Genomic DNA, 12,562 nt, shown 5'->3' on the forward strand with positions numbered 1-12,562 from the left:
TTACCTCTTTCCCTTTTCCCTCTTCCTGTTTTCTTTTTCTCAGTTCCCCTCACTCCCGGCGGTCCCTCGGGATGTAGCAAACCACCCTTTGCGCGGGCGGTGGATGTGCAGGACGGGACCTGCAGCGCGGAGTCACCCCCTCTCCTCCGGGCTCCCCTCCCGCCTCCCCGCGCTCCCCTCGCGTTCCCCGCTGCCTCCGCCGCGCAGCCAGCGGGGAGCGCAGCCGCCTAACACCCGGCAGCTGCTGGCGGGAGGCGGGGCGGGGGGAACGGTGGACAGGGGGTGTGCCTGCCCGCGGAGACATCCCGTGCGATGTTCCCGCCGGGACTGGGACCGGGGCAGTGAGCCTTGCCAGCCCAGCGATCAGAGAGCCCGGCTCTGCTCCAGTGCATCGCCCCGGTCCCGCCCGGGTGACAAGGCAGGGGGAGGGGGGACGGGGGGGCATTGAGGACCTGCCCGTTCCGCACGCAGGCCTGGGAGGATAATAAAAACCCTGCAGAACTTCAAAGCCGGGGGGTGGGTGGGAGGGTGGGCAGGGGAAAGGGGGCGATCTCTCTTCCCTTCCTTGTATTTGCACAGGAGGCAGCAAGAGGCGAGGGGCAGCTACAGCTCATCCGCGGGGTATCAGGGCTGCGGCAGTGCACGGTACCGCGGCACTGAGCTGTTGCGCTCCGTAGGTAGATAGCGTGTTATTCGTTATCTTTGTCCTATAGGTTTCTTGGATTGCCGGGATGTATTTGTCTTGTCTGTCTGGGGCTCCTTCGCTAAGTCACTATGTAAATTGAAAGGCTTTTCCTCCCCTTTTCCTCCCCTCCTCAGCTCACCACCTTTTTTTAATTAAAGCTTTTGACTCACCCGGTGTTTACTGTCTTCTGTAAAGTATCTAAACAAACAGATCCCACCGAATACAAACACCAAAAGGCAGCCGGCCCCCCATTCTTACCCCTTTATTGTCCAAAAAAAGAAAAAAACACCACAAAACCCCCGCATCTCCCCATGTCATAGTTACAGTTCCAAAAGGAAATTGCTTTTATTTGTAAAGGAGGCTTTAAAAAGCAGTGACATGAAGGGGAAAAGCTCCTTAACGGAGAAAGGTCACGGGGTTAGGGGTGAGATTAAAGGAGCGATCTCTCCACCTCGCAGGGAGAGCAGTGCCGGAGCCTCCCCAAACCTGGGAGAAGAGCTGCGGAGGGGAGGTGGGGGGCGGTGGCTGGAGGGGCCGATGCTGGGGGCTGGAGCTGTAGGAGGCCTCTGGGACCCGGGACTGTCCCTGGTCCCACACAGGCACCTTTCAGCTGTCAGAGAAGGGAGCGGATGGATGCAAAGAGATGAAATCCCTTGCTTTGACCCCCTCCCAAACCTCACATCCTCTCTGCCATCCAGCAGGAAACATCACAGTGGGGAAGTGGCCCCTCCGGAGCTCCGTCTCAGGCTGGTGGTGGGATATAGGGGTCTGTGTGATGCAGAGAGTGATGGGTATGGGGAGCCTTTCTCCCTCTTGAGGCTGGGGGAAGGAAGCTCTGCCCTCCCCCTGAAACTGGATGCTGACATCTATTTGTGAGAAGCTGAGTGCTGGAGGGGGACAGGACCACACAAGCAATCTCCTCCAACCCTCCCTTCCCTTCTTCTGAATCTATCTGTGCCGGCTGAGTTTTTGGCTCAACAACCGTCCCTGGTGATGGCAAATCAGCACCAGGGATGCAGGGACACTTCCCTTCGCCCCTCTACAAAGGCAGCAGGTACCCTGCCTGGTCTCAGGCACGAACTACAGCCCAGAGCTCTGGGATCAGCACTGACAAAGGTGGCTGCATCCCCCCTGCATGCCCTTTGCCTGCCTGACTCCTTTCCCATTCCCCTGCCCCTTTAGGCAGGCGCAGCCCATTCCCCTAACCAGTCCCAAACTGGGGTTGTGCCCAGTCCTGCCCCATGCCGGAGTCTGGGGCTGTTTCTGTAGGGCAGCAAGGAGAGGGACATGCAGCCCCAGTCTCATCTAGAATGGAAAATATCTTTTCCATCACCAACAAGAGGGATTGAAACATCTGTCTGCTCTAGCTGGGGTTTGGGTCCTGGACTGCCTATCTCCTGTGCTCAGGAGATCCCTGGTAATATGATCCCCACCACAGCAAGGGAAGGTGCCAGCAGTGATACTTCCCTTCCTCTTGGGATGCTGCCAGCATGGGTGAGCAGTGGGATATTTTTCTGCAGCCCTGGGGACACGTCCCAGAGGGCATTTGGAAGGTAAGCCAGGGCTGTCCAGGCTTCCTTCTAGGATGAGGGTGGAGAAGGGACCGCATCTGTCTGACCCAAGTATCAGTGCTGAGCAGTTACCCCATCACCACACCAAGGACTGAGCTTTGCCAAGGTGTGGATGTAGGGCCATTCCCACCTGGGCTGTGTGGATGTTTGCCAGGCACAGCATCTGCAGCAAATGTCAGTGAGATGCCCACATTCTTACCTTGAACCTGAATAGACCTCTTCAGCCCTCCATGCCTGTACAGAGAGGATGCTCACACCTCACCTCTCCCACCCTTTCCCTCAGACCCTGGGCTCTGTGACATTTGGGTAGCAAATAGCTGATGCTCTGCAGCTTCTGCTTGGTGCTGCCAGTCCCCAAATCTATTCCAGTTTTCTTCTCCCAAGTGCACTGCCTGCATTGTCCTTGATATTTGGAGAGCATAGAATGAGAAGGGGTGTGTGTGAGGCTGCTCCTCTCCTAAAATATGTGCATTTAAATTGTCCAAGGGAATTACTGACATTAGCCCGCTTTGGTTTTGGGTTTTATTAGTGTCATTCAGTAAAGATCCCCCTGCAACATGGGTAGTGAGTGCTCAGCTGTGAGCACTGGAGATGCCACTTGGTGCTTCCCCTGCCACAGCAATGCATGAGGATGGTAAACTCATTGTCCCTTTCACATGCTGGAGCTGCATTTGCTTGTGCAGAGGTGGCTCCTATGCCCATCCCAGGCTGAGTCACAGCTGCCCTGACTTATAGGACACATGCCATGGAGCATCTGCAAACTGTCCCGTCCTGCAGGACCCCTCAGAGTGGCATCGTCTCTCCCCACTCCAGCAGCCACCAGTGGTTCATGTGGACTGGGAACTTGTCCTTCCCTTTCTGCGTCACTGGTTTTATATAAAGCCACAGAACAGCACACACGACTCACCAAGGCTTGCCTGGGTATCTCAGGTGCATGCTGCTGCTATAAATATTTATGGGGGAACAGTCAGCTACGGTGTGGGCAAACACAAATGGAAATAAAGCCGTGCACTACGGACAGTGCTGTGAGCAGGAAGAGTGGCTCCTCCTGAAATCAATTTAATGAATCGGTTATAGTAGAAGGGAAACAATCCCAGCAGCACTATTATGTGCAACAGCAGGAATGTTGTGATGATGGCTGGGTTATTTGGTGAGCTTCTGCCTGGGAGTATGGGCACGGGCTGGGGAGAAGGAGACCTCCACAAGCTTCCCATTGGAGGAAGATGAAGAACCACCAAAGGAGAAACGTGGGTGCAGGTAACAGAAATGACAAAGAGTTGGGTTGTCCTGAATGCTACATGCAGGGATGTTGTGATGTTGGCTGGGTTGGTGGCTGCCGGGGCAGGGAGAGGCACCCTGGGCAGAATGGCTTGCTTGATGAGCGGGTGATGAGCACGAAGTGCATGAGCTGAAGTGGATGGACTTGGGTGGGAAGTGATGTACCATATACACCTGCAAAAACTTGTTTGCAAGTGATGTTTGTCCCTAATTACCTGCATGCCCTCAACTACCACCACCACCCCTCCCAGAACACAGATGTCTTGCATTTTTCACCTCTGCCAGAAAAGGGAGAGACTCTGCTCTGGGGTGCGATCTGAGTTTCACAACCAGCTTCTATGTCTCTTTGGGTGAACCACGTCATCGTCTTTCCATTTTCTGCAGTAAAGTGCTCTCTCTGGACCAGGCTCCATCTCTGGCACCTTACTGAGCCATGCTGTGAGCATAACACATGGGTCAGGTTAGCACTGATCTATCCTGAGGGGTTGGATGGTGCCATCAGAACCAGGTCACAGTTCTGGAGACCTTTTCTAGCATTTGCCTAGAGTCTTCTCTGCAGGTAAGTGATCTGTTAGGCCACCTAAGGGAAGTAAAGGCAGGAGAGATGAGAACACGGGCAAAGCAAATTGGATTCTTTTTATAAGTGAGAATTTTAGGGTATTTTTTTGAGCTGTCCATCAGCTCAGTGAGGAAACCACTGGATCATCTTTAGTTGGATACCATCTTTGCAGAACTTCTTGGGCAATTCTGTGTTTATAAACTCAGGGGTGTTTTGACCCTACAGCTCCAAGGCTGTTGATAGAGCAGGAGGACCAGAGGAAGAAGGTGATCTTGTTGTCTGAAGAGTTGTGTGACCCAGTTTTGGCCAAACTACTTTTCGAATAACTGGACTTGAGCAGGAAGAGCTGCACTTCCACACCGGGGGCTCCAGCAAGGGCATGAAATCTGGGCACAGCACTGTGAAAACCCAACATATTTAGCATCTTTAAGAGCATATCCCTAGCAGTCTGATACTGACCTCACTGTTATTTTCAATTAATGAAACTATTTTTATCCTTGCTCTCCACTCCTCCTGCAGCTTCCCTAGGCTGTGCACAGCGTTGTGCTCCTGCATGGAGCAGTATTGTTTTCACAAGCTTTTGGACGGATGCCGCTCAGCATTAACATGGGGCATCAGCATCCATTCATATGATGCTCTTATGCACCATCAACTTTTTGTTTTGGAATCTTTTCCTGCTCTAATTGATGGACTGATGGTCTGAGGAAGCACACCAGCAGAGTGTAAGGGCCAGACGTGACATCATTCAGCCTCCCAATTGAAACAGAACATTGTGTTCTGGGGGCTGGATCTGGTTCCTCCCTGTATCACCCCAAATCTGGAATAGCTCTGTGGGGCTGAAGCCTTTGGGGATGTGTTGTAGCTGAGGGTAGGTGGTGGGTAATTAACTGCACTGGGGCTGTGCTGAGACGGGTCTAGCTGGCAGCCGAGTTGTGCAACAGCACAGGGCTGAAAATAAAAGCAGGAATTTTATGGACCCTCAAGCAAGGGAACAGAGGGAAAGGGCTCATACAAAAAGCCCAAGGCTGGACACTAGCTCAAAGTACCCAGTTAGAAACCGCAGTGCTTTCTGGAGCATCCTGTAGGTTTGTTTTTATTTAAGCTAGCGACAGTCCAAATCAGTGCCATCAGAGCCCCTCGCTCTGCCTGCTGCCGCTGAGCAGGAGCCAGAAAGGGTTTGAGGCGAAAGGCAGCTGGAGCCTTCACAAGAGCAGGCACAGGATACCGAGTCGGAATGAAATGAGGACAACCATTTCTGGGAGCTTTGAAGGCAAAGGCTGTTTGTTTAGCCTTAAAGGAGGCAGGCTGCTCCCACTGCTGCTTCACTTGCCTCAGCCTGGGAGACATCCTTCACGCTTTCTGAAGGCGAAAGCCTTGCCAAAAGAGGCGGAGAGCCTGGGTTTCATTCGCTGTGGGGTGTGGCGAGGGGAGCGCGGTGCCGCCGCGGGGTCCCTCGCTGCCGGCATGCCCAGGCGGAGGTGGAGGTCAGCAGGTCGCTGGGGTTTGATCTGCCCTGATCCCCCTTCACAGGGGAAATGAAGCGACAGGGACTTTGCTCCAGCACAGTGGCCACTTTGAAAAAATGTTTCAGGCAGATAATTTATCGGGTTTAATTGCTCTTTAATCCCCCTGATCGGCCTGGCGTGGAGAAATCCCCTCTCAATGGGGGAGCCTGTTTGAAAAGGCCCAGGAGGGATGGGAGGGCTGGAGGGATAGATGGAGGGATGGAGGGAGAGATGGAAGGATGGAGGGAAGGCTGGAGAGATGGAGAGAGGTTAGAAAGATGGAGGGAGGAAAGAAAGGAGGAATGGAGGGATGGAGGGACTGAGGGATAGATGGAGGGATTGAAGGAAGACTGGAAGGAGGGATAGAAGGAAGGGCAGAGGGTTGGAAGGAGGGATGGATTGAAGGAAGGAAGGATGAAGGGAGAGATAGAGGGAAGGGCAGAGGGTTGGAGGGAGGAAATGAGGGGAAACTGTGAGGAAGGACAGAAGGGAGGGATTGAAGGAAGGATGGAAGAAGGGAGAGATAGAGGGAAGGGCAGAGGGTTGGAGGGAGGAAATGAGGGGAAACTGTGAGGAAGGACAGAAGGGAGGGATTGAAGGAAGGATGGAAGAAGGGATGGAGGGATGGAGAGATGGAGGGAAGGAGAGAGAGTCCCTTTCTGTGCCCTCACAGCCTAACCCTACTCTGCAGCCCGATGTCCCAGTTCTGTTCCCTACAGCCTGCACTCTCTGTCAGTGGATTAAAAGACCCTGTGTCACTCCTGCTGCCTCCTGTATCCTCCCACGCAGAAGAGGCTGGACCAAACTGTGCCACTGCAGCAAGCTCACAGCCAGGAGCTTTCCTGGCCATCCCCAGCCAGGGACCCCAGCAGCAATGAGACACAGAGGTGCTCACCAGTGGGACCAGCCCCCGAGTGCTGATCCCCTCTGGGTCCCCAAAGCAGGACTGATGTCCTCCTTCACCACCCTGTTCTACCAGGTCACTCTCCTCTGTGTGCTTGCTTTCCATGCTATATCCTGGGCTTTGTAAGGATTTCAGAGGAGGAGATATTTTTCACTGTCCATAGGAGCTGTGCTTCTGGGCTCTGATGTAGTTACATGTGGGGGAACAAAAGCTTTCCCCAGAGGGGCAGCAGATGCACAGCCCTCACTGGGCATGGCAAGTCACCCCCGCTTTTAACGCCCCCACCTATTTCTGTCTGTCACTCACAGCCAAGGTCCAAGTCCAGAGGCAGGAATGAGGGGCAGTGTGGGCTCACAGCATCTCTGGCACATCTCTTCCTTCGGTCCATATCTCCCCTGGGATGGCAAAGGGGTTTCTAGCAGAATATCTCCAGCTGCTTTCATGTGGTGTGTTTAGCCTAAAATACAGTAAAGCACACTGTCTATAACCTAACACAAGACCATGAAATCATCCACTCTGTGCCATGACACCAAGCTCACAGAGAATTACAAAACTAATAATGTTTGAACAAATATAAACTGAAAAATGTGTCTGTACATCTCACCTCTTGCCACTGCCCTTTAGCTCTTCATGGCCAAGCTCTGCCCTTTTGTACACTGGTGTAAATCCAGGCTGTCCCAGAGGTGAGTTGGATTCGATAGACACCAGAGTAAAACCACCCATTCTCCTTTCAAAGGCAAGTAGCATCCACCACGTGTAACCAGCAGAACAATCTGTGCAGCTTTGCCCTGGAAATAATGTTTTCTCTTTCTGTGGTAGAGGAACCTGCCCAGCTGAGGGGTCCTCCCACCTCTGTTCCCATAACCCAACACCACAACAACATCTATTTTTTCTATTCAATGCATATGAGCTGTTTCCTTTCATCCAAGGTGCTTATGGGCAATTTCACAGTGCTGGTTCAAGGTCTGTGTTGCCTTTTACACCGTAGGTATCATTCTGGGTTTATTACACATTAAGTTCAATCCAGACTTTCACTTGCTTGGGTACAAGAAAAAGTACTCCAGTTAATTCCCAGCATTATAATATGCTACTGGGAACCTGAGTAGAGAGTCTACAGGCTCCCAGGAAAATTAACCCAGGCTTTCCACTCGAGACTTCATTGGTTTTAAATCAAGATCCCAAAGCCAACTTTAGGCAGGTTAATGACAACTAGCAGAAAGAAAAAAAAATTGCACTGATGAGCCCGAAAAGCCCCAAGGTACATTAACCACAAGACAGATCTTTTTTCCCCCTAACCTTCAGCAATGCAAATTCTCAAGGAAAACCTTTGCAGTGCCTAAAATATGCCACACAAACAAGATTGCTTTCACTCTTAGCCGTGGCATAAAAAATTACCCAGGCATATTCCAAGCCAGAAAGTCTCAAATCTTTGATGGAAATTGCTCTAGCTGGAGGGGTGTACATCTACCATGACCATCCAAAGCTGCAGAGAACCTCAAGGACAGGCTGCTGCTCTTTGCCAATGAAAAGAAACCAAGAAACGGTTGCACTGATGCTGCTAAAGAGCTTTGTGCTGGATCGTGTGAAGGAAGGGGATGTTTCCATCTCACAGTCAGTCATGTTTCAGCACAGCAAAATACAGCGACTCTGCTGAGCAATTCATTTAGGAGTGGGAAGATCCATTCTCTCTTGGTTCCAGGAAAACTGCACCCATGGGGTCCTGTGTTAACACACTGGTGGCTCCTTGGAAGCTGAATATCTGGCCTCAGTGACCATAGAGCCCTGAGCTCTGATAAGGGATCAAAAATCCTCTTTTGGGTTTTCCCCAACCCCGCCTGTTTTTAGTGGTTGCTCTACCTGCTCGGTGGGGACTGGCTGCAGAGGTCTGAAGAGGTGAACATCTTTTTTCCTGCAAGCCCATCCCCAGTGTTGAGTCAGGTTTTGTCCCACCACACCCACCCCATGAGCTGCCAGCAGTGAGCAAGATGCCCAAAATGTTTGGTGGGGTTTTTTTTCTGTATGAGAAAGTTTGGTCTGGGGATTTTTAGCAGTTGAAACACTGCTACTTTCCTGTGGCAATGAGCTGGTCTGTAACCAACCAACCAAAAGTTTTCACATCTCTATTCCCAGCAAGAAACAAGGGAGGTGATAGAGCCAAAGAGTGACTAGGAAAAGAATTAAACAACCTGTTTCCTTCACCCACCATCACTCCCTAGTGTAGGCAGTAAGATCACATTTCTGTAATTAATTCCCTCCAAGCATCCCCATGGCAAGGAGCCTAGTAGGTGATACCATGCCTCCTAAAAGTAACCCTCAAAACCGTTACATCACTGATGCAAGGCCAGGCTGAAGGCTGAATGGACTTTTTAACCCCAAAATTCAGTTGCAGATGCTCCTACATAGAAAAAGAAAAAAAGGAGGGCTTCTGAATAACTCAGTTAGGAAGGGATTTTTCCTCTCAATTCAGCCACACCATCCTGTTAAATCCAGGCATATGACTCCTGATGATGGTGACATAGGAGAGTAAAGTCAGAACCTCTAGAACTTTGTATTTTTAGCACAAGATATCAAAATGTTGATCCAATATACTGTAATCCCTTCCCTCCACACTTTTTCTGTGGTCGCTTCCTAATGGAGATGTTACATTCCCTCCCTTCATCCTCACCTGCGTGGAGAGACACTTTGTCCTTGTGGCAGACTAAGGGCTGCTGGCCTTTTTTTCTTTCTTCTCCTTCATTTTTTTTTTTGGCATTTTCTCTTTTGGCTGATGAAACCCTCCCTGAGGCAGGAGAGTTTTTCTTTCCCAGGCAATGGGCTTGCCAGGCGTGCTCCCCCAGCCTCGCGGTGCTCTAATTATTATCACGAGGACCAGCAGATGAGGAGCCCTGAATGGGGTCAGCTCCACCTGAAAAAGGAAATAAAAATTAATATATCATCTCTGCAAACTCCAGGCCAAGACTTGAAAGCTTGATGTGATGGGCAATGATGGAAGTGATCAACTGGCCAAGTGCCAACACAGCTCTGCCGACCCTGAGGCAATGCCCCAGCTCACTTTCTAGATAAGGACTGATTTCCTGGAGGGAGAGAAAAGTGGGGATGAAAGGCACCCCCAGCATCACCATGTTCTTCACCAAGGGGGAATTAACTGTGTGAAACTCTCAGGCAATGGTGGGAGACAGGCAACACCTTATGCTCTTTGGGAGAATGGGATGAAGAATCAGTGCATCCCTTCTGCTGCTTCTGCCTGCTCCTCAAACGAGTGCTAAGCTCTCCAGCCTGCAGATCCAGGTTATCCATAGAAAGTCCCAATATACACTGGTAAGGGAGACCTGGTCCTGTGATTCCTACCCAATTTGGAGCAAAGAAAAATAAAGTAGATGAAGATGTAGCTAGGACCATAGCACTAAATGTCCTGCTGGATCACCACCATTTGCTCAGGTCTTTGGAGACAGATGCCCTGATGTCCTTCTGCTTTTCTTCCAGGTTTTCTATGAATGAGAAATTCTGCATTGAATGTTTTGGGGGTTTTTTTTGGAGGAGGAGTTGATGACTTTCACTGGGAAAGGGCAGAGCAGGACACAGAAATCAGAGATCATACGAGGTCATTCTGTCTTGACAGGCTGCGGCCAATTCCTGAGCTCAGTCTTTATCCAAAGACCTAGAAATTGTGTCAGGCTCACCGTAATGTTTAACCCCTTATGGAAAACGCTGGTTTCCACTGCTGTTGGATTAACTAGGAGCAGACTAGGCTTTAGTCCTGGTTAGCCCTAGATCCAGCATGGCAAAGGCACAGACTTAAACTGCTTCAGGCACCTTTCCTACAGCGTGAGTGACGACTCCTGCAGGTTTTATTCCTAGAGGAAAGCAGGCATCTCCTCTCCATGGCAAATGGTGCTGATGGAAGGCTGGCTGAAAGTGTCCATGGCTCTGAAAAGCAATGTGGTAATATCACAGGCACCTTCACAACAGCAGATTTGATTATTTTAGGGATCCTGCATTGTCAGAGTGGAGGCATTGTGAATTAATTACTTTTGGTGATGGGATGGAAGTCACAGTGAGTCTGGGGCTTTTCCAGCCTTTGCCGTTTGAGCAACCTGCATTGGATCCATGGAGCTGGCAAGTGAGTCATGAACAGATGCTTGGGAAAATTGGATCATTTACAAAGTGTTTATAAATACTTCCCAATGGCCCCTTGCCAGTTTTGATAACCTCCCCACTCTGAGAAAACACGTGGGTACAGCTCCACCCATTGTCCTCCGGGTCCTTTCCAGCAGGATCGGTGCTGGAACTTGTGTCTTCCCCATCATCCCATCCACAAGGAGAAATGTTGCCCATGCAAGCACAGCTGGGGGACCTGAGGTGGCCACCAGCACTTCTGGGTGCAAGCCACAGCCCCAGTTTGAGGGTATTTTGAATTAACAATACAGTAAATGGCTTGTTTGAAATATGCAGCCCAGCAGTAACTGAAGGTATTTTTCCTTTGCTGATGTTTTGCTGCTACATGCATAAAATTTGGTGTCCTCACCTATGGGATACCATCCCCCAAAATGCCAGACTAGAAGGATTTGGATCATATTTCTAAGGTGAGATAAATATTGGTGCAAATAATTCTGGGGCCCCAAGCATAAGAAAGGTCCCCTCTGAGGGGACCTTATAGTGGCCTGCCAATCCCTGAACGGTGCCTATAAGAAAGCTGGGGAAGAACTGTTCCCAAGGCATGGAGCAAAAGGATGAGGGGTGATGGTTTTAAACTAGAAAAGGGGAGATTTAGGTTGGATATTAGGAAAAAGTTCTTCAATATGAGGATGGTGGATCACTGGAACAGGTTGCCTAGAGAGGTAGTGGAGGCCCCATCCCTGGAGAAGTCAGGCTTGATGGGGCTCTGAGTGACCTGTTCTAGTGAAGATGTCCTTGCTTACTGCAGGGGAAGTGGACTAGGTGACCTCTAAAGGTCCCTTCCAACTTAACACATTCTGTGACTGTATGATAAGTTAATTTTGTGTGCAAATAACCACCGATGTGGAGCATTGGTGTGCTGCCTTGGGACAGGCACCCACACCTGTGCAAATGCCCCATAGAACACCTCTGCTCTGTGTCTACCGGCGTATTGCACAGTGGGTAAATGAGCTCCCAGATTTGGGGAAACACCCTCATCAGCTCTTAAAACTCTATCTTAACAGAAGAAAATGAGGATGGGAGGAAGGTCCTTGGCTGGTCCCACCTTCCCTGGGCTGTCCGGAGCCCTTCACTATTGCGGCAGCAACGGCAGAGGGAGCACACGCCGCTGCCTGCCAGGCACTGAGGGGGTTTTACCCAGATGTGACTTTTAATTTTCATTTTCTAGCAACGGAGAGGTGGACTGGCCCCATCCACCCTCCACCCCTCCCTCCCCATCATTTTTCCTGATTGGCACGGCAGGCCCTGAGCGCTCACAGCTCGAGGGTAGCGGCAGGGAAGAGCTTTGCTTCGGTGGCGTGAGAGCAAATCCTGCAGCGCGGTTGCTGTTTGCTCCCTAGTAAGAGGCTTGGAAATATCGATTGGCACTGGAGGAGAGATGTGCACAGGAGAAAGAGCACAAGATTTGGGGATTTAAAAAATGATATAATTGGATTCCTGAATTAAACACAGGGAGTGGGAAGGCTGGCAACAGCATCCATCCAGGGGCTAAGGCAGGTGTTGTCAGCCTTGCTTGCCTGAGTGTCCAGTGTGGGACCATCCCAAATGATTTCTCCTGGGGAAGTGGTGTGCCTGAGCAAATGCTTTTGGGGATGTCTTTGCTGAGGGGACAAAATGATGGTGTTGCTTCTCTGTGCATCACGTTAGGCTGTTTTTCCTGTGGTGCAGTGGCACAGAACGGTGGTTCATCTGGCTGGGGCTGGACACTCTTTCTGAAGGGTGGGAGGTGGCTTCTGGTTTCATGCCCATAGCTGCAGTGACCACTGTTTTCTGCCACTAAAGTAATTTAATATTTATAGCTTCTTAAACTATATAATCTCTTCTGCTGTTTGTGTCAGTACTTGGACTCATCTGTTTATGCCATATATCTCTCCCTATACAGAT

This window comes from Gallinula chloropus, assembly GCF_964237585.1.
Source record: "Gallinula chloropus genome assembly, chromosome: 2".
NCBI classification, from domain to species: domain Eukaryota; kingdom Metazoa; phylum Chordata; class Aves; order Gruiformes; family Rallidae; genus Gallinula; species Gallinula chloropus.